A 7,917-nucleotide genomic window follows, 5' to 3' on the forward strand; every position below is an offset into this window, starting at 1 on the left:
TAAATGATTTCAATAAATGGAGTGGCATGTAAGATTGATTGGATAACGTAGTTTCATGGTCTATAGAGGCATAATGATGCTCGACCAATCACATTGATATGAATGAATGATGTATGATCAAACTATTGACCTACTCTAAAGTTCAAGTATAGAGCTTTCGTATATATTAGTGGATTCCTTAGACATGAGTAGAACACTAATTCCATTCAATGATTGATTTAACTGTGGTACTTTCAAATGTCTACCTATAACTGGAGATTATAAAGGGTGTTTCTTGGTTACTTAAAGAATAGAGTGGAAGCTTTGGTTTCCACAAGATTGGATTGAGTCTACCTATTTAATTAGGAATGTGTCATCGTGTCTTGAAGAGGGAGAATTCAGTGAATGTGTGACCACGCTCAAATGTATTACTCACTAATCATTTATTTTGTAATTCTAAATCGGATTTCAAGAAAAGATTTGTAGATTAATATGATCTCGACATCTGATGCAATCATTTATTTTGTAATTCTAAATCGGATTTCAAGAAAAGATTTGTAGATTAATATGATCTCGACATCTGATGCAATAATATTATCAAATGGACACATATGATCTTAAGGAAATTGAATATTGCACACTTGTCTCGGACAAGTGGGAGATTGAAGGATTTATGTCTTCGTCAAATGCAATTACTATAAATAATAGATCTAATTATGGAGATAATTAAGTTCGTTCTTTTGGGGTCGTTATTATCTGTTGCAAGACGTGATGAATTATCTTTGGGCTAGTCAAATAGTCCAAAGTTCAATAGAATAGATCCTATAAGGTCACTCAAAAGGGTGATGGATTGAACAAAAGGAAGAAGCCCATTATTGGGCATCATGGGGTTGTCGGCCATGTGGGATTAAAGGAAGAGTAATTTGGGCTTGGTTTGGACTCTAATGATACATATTATGTATAAATAGAGGCCTTGACTAGGATTTGAGAGAGAAAAATTAGTAGTTAATTTAGAATAGACTTGCTAGCTAGCAACTAAACCCTAAAGCTTCACGTAAACTCTCTCCTCACTCCCTTCCTCACGTCCGTACAGATGTACGGTCCCCTAGTGCAAGGTGGTGCACGGTGGTGGTGTAGTGGTGTTCGTGGTCGGTTTTCTCCTCCCTTCTCTGTAGAAGGTGGTTCAAAGTGTTCGTGTCCAACTACCTAACACTAGTGGAGGTTCAATCCTATACCGTGGACTAAGTAGAGGAGCAACGTTTGGGTATATATTATCTCCCTAATTGGAAGTCAATCGCTAGTGGAAATCACGCATCAATGGTATGTATTATGTGATTTTGTATGTGTTATGCTTGTAGATCCTGTGTAGGTGTGAACGAATATGATTTGTGAAATTCCGCGTTATATTACCTAAAACCCACACATAGTGCTCTAGTAGAGTCTTGTCTTATCCCATTTGAAGAGGATAGAACGAATGTACCCTTTCGTTCAGTGACTGAGTCACAAGGAAATGTGACTTCAGTTGTGGTGAAGAGCTAAGAATCCCACTTGACTAATCTTACTTTGGGTCATTGGGATTGCTTATCGTGAGCATCAAGCTTTTCTAATTAGTTTATCTCAATCAGACCGTAGGTTTTTGTTCCTTTTACTACTTCCTTCCTCTGTTAAGTAGTATTGGTGTCCTCTGGTTCCTTTTCAAGGTTTCTACCTTAGCCTCTACTATTCTGCTACAACAATGCAACCAACATATGTTATGGGTTCATGTTATTGCATAGCACAGGTATGGTTGGTGTTGACAGGCTTCTTTGCTATGCCTTGTGGATTTCGTCGACAAATCAGGGCTCTGAAAAAGCGCAATTCACCAAATTTTAATGCTTTGTTTCATTTTGGCTTGTTTGAGCTATTAATTATAGTGTGTCATTTGTATTTCTTTTTCATGTACTTAGCTTAGGTTGTAATTCTGTTTTTCGTTAATAGAATCCGTTGTAATAAACATAAAAATAAAAAAAAGCCCTTAGCAAGTCAATGAATATCCTTCTAGCATGTTCATGTCCCTTTTCAATTTTGTTGCTTACTTTGGATTTTGTAAGCTCTACTTATTACGAGTATTATCATCACATTTGGACACTTATAGTTTTGTTATATCCTCAATTTTGTCAATATTTATGACTTATGAGTGTATGCGATTGTAGTCAAATCAGGCGGTACATACCATATAGTTGGCCACTTGCATCTTGAATGTACCTCTAGTATACCACATGTAGTGATGTGTATAGCAGTATAGATTATATATAGTTAGTGAAAACAATTATTGAAATTGACATACTAATTTATTATTATGAGAGGGACATTTTTCCTAGTTATAACTCCTTATTTCAGATTTATAGGCTACCCCGCTACCCGGTATAGGCTACCCCGCCCAATACCAAGTGACGTCAGATTTTTTTTTTAAGGATATATAACAGTACTTAAAGACTTAATAACAGTATTTGATAAATTAATAACAGTACCTTAATTTAAAATAACAGTTTTTAATAATACACTGATTTTTACTATATTTCGATCTGATAATTACTTAAATGACTTTTAACGGTACTAGTTATCACAACTCAACTACTTATACATGAAAATAAATTATTTTAACAGTTTAAAAGTCCACCGTGCTTCGCAATAATAGTTATTTAACTAGAGAGTTTTGACCAATACCTGAACTTAGTCGACAATGGAACCTCCGACGTTCTGAGCTTCCGGCTTTATCAAGGTAGCTAACCCCAACCTCGTCTTCCTTAGATCAGGCTCATCACAGATCTAATTCGTTTCCTACCTTAGACCGTAATCTCTAATTAGACAATCATTACTGTGTTAATGATGGAACTTTTTAAACAGAAAGATAACTCATTTGATATATAAGGTTCAAGGGGATAACGTTCCCTTCTTGAACGAAACTTTTATTTAATTTGAAAAGATTACAACACTCATATATTACAACAAACACACAAACTGAAAGCTTAAACTGACATAAGCTGGAGTGGAGTTTTCTCTACTTTAAGAGAGATGGAAAACCAATCTGTCTCTTAAGTTGAGTATTTTTTTTCTAGAGGACTCTTTAATGCTTTTAGAGAAATTCTCTAGCTAACTCCTCCTACTCTACCTTCACTTCTTGGTCTAAGTCCCTTTATAATGAAGGATTTAGGAGCATCTAGGTCAAAACTTAGTGTTGTCGCAGAAAAAGCCGCGCGCATCTCACAAAGTCGGGCTGGGCTGCCGCGCGCAACTATTTCAGTTGCGCGCGACACCCAATGCAACTTTTAGAGTTGCGCTGCAGAAGATTTGTAATTATTAGGAAATTATACAGAAAATATAAAATCGAATCTTACCATAAAGCCGCACGCAAGACCAAAAGTTGCGCTGCACATAGCAGCGCAACTCTATAACTTGCGCTGGGTTGCCGCGCGCAACTACATCTGTTGCGCATGACACCTGCTGCGGCAGATTGCTCGAAACACTAAACCTAATCCTTCTCTATAAATGCGAGCTTAAACCGAGGCTTCAACAGAGAGAAATTAACCTAAAACCCTGGAGATATAACTTGTGAACTTGTGCAACCTAGCCCTCTTGTCCTAAACACTCACCCTTTTGATACTTTGTTACTATGGTGGAGGTTCCCCAACAAGAAGGTGTCCATAAGTGTTCTAAACGAGATCTAGCAAAGAGAAGTGGTAAATTCCCGAGCACTTAGTTAAATCACCTTTATTTTTCTTGTTTAAAAGGACTTGAATTAATTAATTAGTGTTGTTTGATCATTTTTTAAATAATTAATTAATCAATTCCACATAGTATCTTGCGTTAAATAAAGACTAGAATTGAATCAAATAATTATTGGTTGATCGCCTAAGTCATGGCGAATGGTGTTTATTTATTGTTCTTTCACGAATATTATTAAATAAGAAAAACAAATTTTGCGATGTAATTCCTACGTGAATTAATGCTTGTAAATAAAATCAACTAACATCGTTTTAGGTATCGCGTTGCATATATTGTTTGGTGATGAAATTGTGAAAAAGGAAGAGCTAGTAGAAGCCGTATTAGGGCTAAGATGACGATTCCCTTCTAAAAGGAACGTTATCTTAGTACCCTCGCTCCCAAACTCATTTCTGGTTTATAGACCAATTTGGGCATGGGTAAACTTGTTATTTGTGCTAATTATTCCATGAACTCCACATGGAAGAAAGGCAAGAATGAGGTTTATGAGGTTTTCCTAAAACTCATTGGCGACTCCTACTTGTTTCTTATAAAAAAGCGTGATGATGAAATTAGGGATGGCAATTCAATTCGAATTTGATCCAAGTCCGATCCGATTCGAAGAAAAAAGTCCGATCCAAATCTGAAGAAGAAAAATCCAAAACCGAGTCCGTTTTAAAGAGTCCGAGTCCGAATGGAGTCGGATCGGACTTGGATCTTAGCTGAAGTCCGATGGACCCAACCCGAGTCCGACTCTGACCCGCGATACATACAATTTAGGGTAAGTTTCTACAGCATTTATCATTTTTTTTGTGGGGTATAAATAGAAATTTTTACTCTAACACGCCACTTTTTCTCTGCCAATGCTTTTACACTCTACAAAGTCTACACTACTTCTCATTCTCTTTCTCTTTCTCTTTCTCTCTCCACTAAAGAAACTCCATAAAAACTACAGTCCATCTTCTCGATCTGAAGCTTCCTCTAATTTTTTTATCTCATCCGTTAATTTATTCATTCATATCTATTTGAAGAGCACAAATTTGGTTGTCATGTGTAGTTGAATTGGGCTCAACTCGCAAATCGTTGTATGTAGATCTATTTTTCTCACTCGCTAGTAAGCATAAAATATGAAGGAAAAGTTGTACTATTACATTTTGAATTGAAATGCTTGGTATATATTTCTAGATCTAAGTTTAATAATGCCATTGTTTTTGTTCGATTAATTTAATTTATACATAGAATACAATTAAAATTCGTTGCTGTATTATAAATGTTGAATCTTGTATATTCTGGACATATAAAATAAATTCAAGTTTATTTATTTATTTATTATAATTTTGGTTTGGACCTGGGTCGGAGTCGGAGGGTGCATAGTTTATCGGACTCGGAGTCGGATATTGAGTTTTCAGAGTTGGACTCGGTTTCAGACTCGGACTTAAGGTCCGATTGTGCGGCGGATCGGAGCCGGATCTTACATAGTCCGACCCGAGTCTGATCCGTTGCCATTCCTAGATGGAATCAATTCTAATTCAAGGTCTCCCAAAGAGTCCGGAATTCAAATCCTACTACACCCTAACAAGTGTAAAGTCCTAGGATTTTAAGTGGCTTAGGGAATTTAAGGAGAGTACCCCTTACGATGGGATCACCCTCCTTACAGTGGCAACTTCACTAGGGACTTAGAGGTTACAAGATTAGTTCAAGTACGTGGATATGGCCCTAAAATTAAGAGGGTCCAATTTAAAGTTTTTTGCATTCTATTTCACTCTAAATCTGTGTCATCATCTTAATTCTCCCTTAATTTTTAACGATTTGTATTGTAAATTTCTTGTGTTATTTGTGATCAATTGCCAAACTCCAATTGCTTAGTATTATATCATAGTATTCAATTTAAATAAACTATGCTTTTAAATTTTAACAATCTTATATCTCATTTTTACACAAATTTAACATGGTATGGAAGTGAGTTTTTAGGAAGTATATATGTTGCAATGATGCTTTCTGTGATGTTGATAGATCAAAGAGAAAATGTGTTGTGCTATTGTATTGCAATGTTGTGGTTATAAGCTTTGTAAATTGTTGCATCTCTATGCATATCATATTCATTAGTTTATTAGCACCTTATTTTATGTCAGGTAACTATCAGATTAATTTTGCATCTCTATGTATCTTCTGCTTGCTGTTGTATGGAATGCTTTGATATATTTGAGAATTCAATCTTGAAAATGTGAATGTGATAATATGCTTTGATGTATATGAGAAATCGATCGTACTCTGTTTTTGCATTTTTTTTATTCTGATTTATAAAACAGGTTTGTCTTACTTAGTTTTGGCTATTATGGTCTCTTTCTTGGTTTCCAATTGTCAAGTCTGTCACTCTCTCATTTCTCTACATGCATATTTTTGTTGTCATCTTAATTTACTCTTCTATATATATATATATCATCGATTAATGTTCATGTAAATTGTACTGTAGACACTAGTTTATTTTGGTTTCCTTTGTGCAGATGAATTTAGATGTAAATTTTAATATCAAATTAAATTTGATTTTTTTTTTTGGTTGAAACATAACAGAAAACATCTCATGAATTCATGGTAGAGCGAGCAGGTCCCTCAAAAATCAGTGGCTAAAATCAAAGTGAAGATACTATATAATTCAGTTTGTGAGTTAATCTTTTGCATATAACAACTCTGTATCTATATATTTGGATCCTATCTTCTGCATTATATTTTGATCTTCATTTTTATCAATCCATAGTTCCTTTTGTTGCTTTAGAATATTTAGATCAGTTGTGGTTTCTGAAAATTAAGTGTGTCACACACTTTCTCTTTCTGCCTTCCTTAAATGAAACATGGATTTTGGAACTGAAATCATACCTGAATTTCAGGATTGAATTTCAGAACTGTATTCAGAGATGAATTTAAGATTTGAAAATTAGAACTGAATTTAGAGCTGAATTTCAGAACTTAGTTCATTGTGATTTACAATACTTGTGCATGCTTTTTGTTGGGTAAGAACTTATTTAGGCCATAATTTCTACAGGATTGTTGTTGTCCTGAACATGGAAATTATTATACATGATTATGATATAACAGGGAACCCACTAATGCCCTCTGGAGCTGATTCTTCTATTGGAAATGCATTGCCAATCAACAAAGTCAAGAGCAAACATCTGCAGACCAAGACGTAGGGGGCCTCTTATCACTCTGTTCTTTTAGGATTACATACATGTCCTTTGTAGTTGAAAGTTGGTGACATATTTGTAATTTACAAGTATTATCATTTTTTATATTTTATAATTGATAATGTAAATCGATGTTGATTAAATTGGACCTTACGTGGTTTAGATTAATACTCATTGTATTTATTACGGTATAAAAGTAGGGTTAAAATTTATGGATCTTCACATTAAAAAAAATTTTGCGTGGGTAATGGCAGTAAAAGCATTTGCTACTACTACCACTTTGATTTTTTTTAAATAAAATAAAATGCTATTCGTAACTGGCGTTAATGTTTGGCAGTTACTAATAATACTCTAATTGTAACCGGCGTAACTTAATGCCAGTTACAAATAGTATGCTTTCTAACTTGGAAAATAGACTTTTTGTAACTGGCGTTTGGTTAAGCCAGTTACGAATAGTACATTATTTGTAACTAACATTAGCTTGTTACGAATAATTTTCACTAGTTGTAACGGTGGCATTCGCAACCAACAATGCCAGTTACAAAAAGTCAATTTCGCCTACTGGTGAATACTTCAATTAGTCTAGAGATTAGAGAGTATGACTAGTATAGAGCAAAAGAAACAAAATCATGATACATACTTGCTCATACCAAAGTTTAGTATTCAATCATTCATCATGAAAATTGTATCAAGACACTTTATTAACACAAGACAAACAATTTCATGATTTAGAATGTAAAAGACTCCTAAATTCTAAATTATGAAGTATTCATTAAAAATTAATCTCCATTGTTGCACACATTGGAATTTCGCAAGGAGGATAACATCTACATTCTCGAGATTCAAAATTTGAACTTAAAAGAAAGAATTTAAAAGTAGCAAGAATAGACAAAAAATTTGAACAACATTTCATTTTTCCTCTTACTTGTTCTAATGAATGACCAATATTACTAGACTTAGCAAATTTCTTTGTTAAAACTATGAATGGTCAAAACACACTAGTTTAATCGTTTCC

The 7,917-nt window shown here is 34.3% G+C and overlaps 1 long non-coding RNA gene across 2 annotated transcripts; it reads left to right on the forward strand.

The window, feature by feature from the left end:
- The first annotated feature begins 4,554 nt into the window (after window positions 1–4,554).
- On the forward strand, window positions 4,555–7,070 carry LOC110713692. 2 transcript variants are annotated; one of them, XR_002510035.1, is made up of 3 exons: window positions 4,555–4,891; window positions 6,292–6,380; window positions 6,761–7,070. It is a non-coding gene; the product is annotated as an uncharacterized LOC110713692 (long non-coding RNA). The 2 variants fall into 2 exon arrangements; XR_002510034.1 differs by having other exon boundaries at window positions 4,555–4,805.
- The last annotated feature ends 847 nt before the right edge of the window (window positions 7,071–7,917 follow it).

This window comes from Chenopodium quinoa, unplaced genomic scaffold, assembly GCF_001683475.1.
Source record: "Chenopodium quinoa cultivar QQ74 unplaced genomic scaffold, ASM168347v1, whole genome shotgun sequence".
Classification (NCBI taxonomy): domain Eukaryota; kingdom Viridiplantae; phylum Streptophyta; class Magnoliopsida; order Caryophyllales; family Amaranthaceae; genus Chenopodium; species Chenopodium quinoa.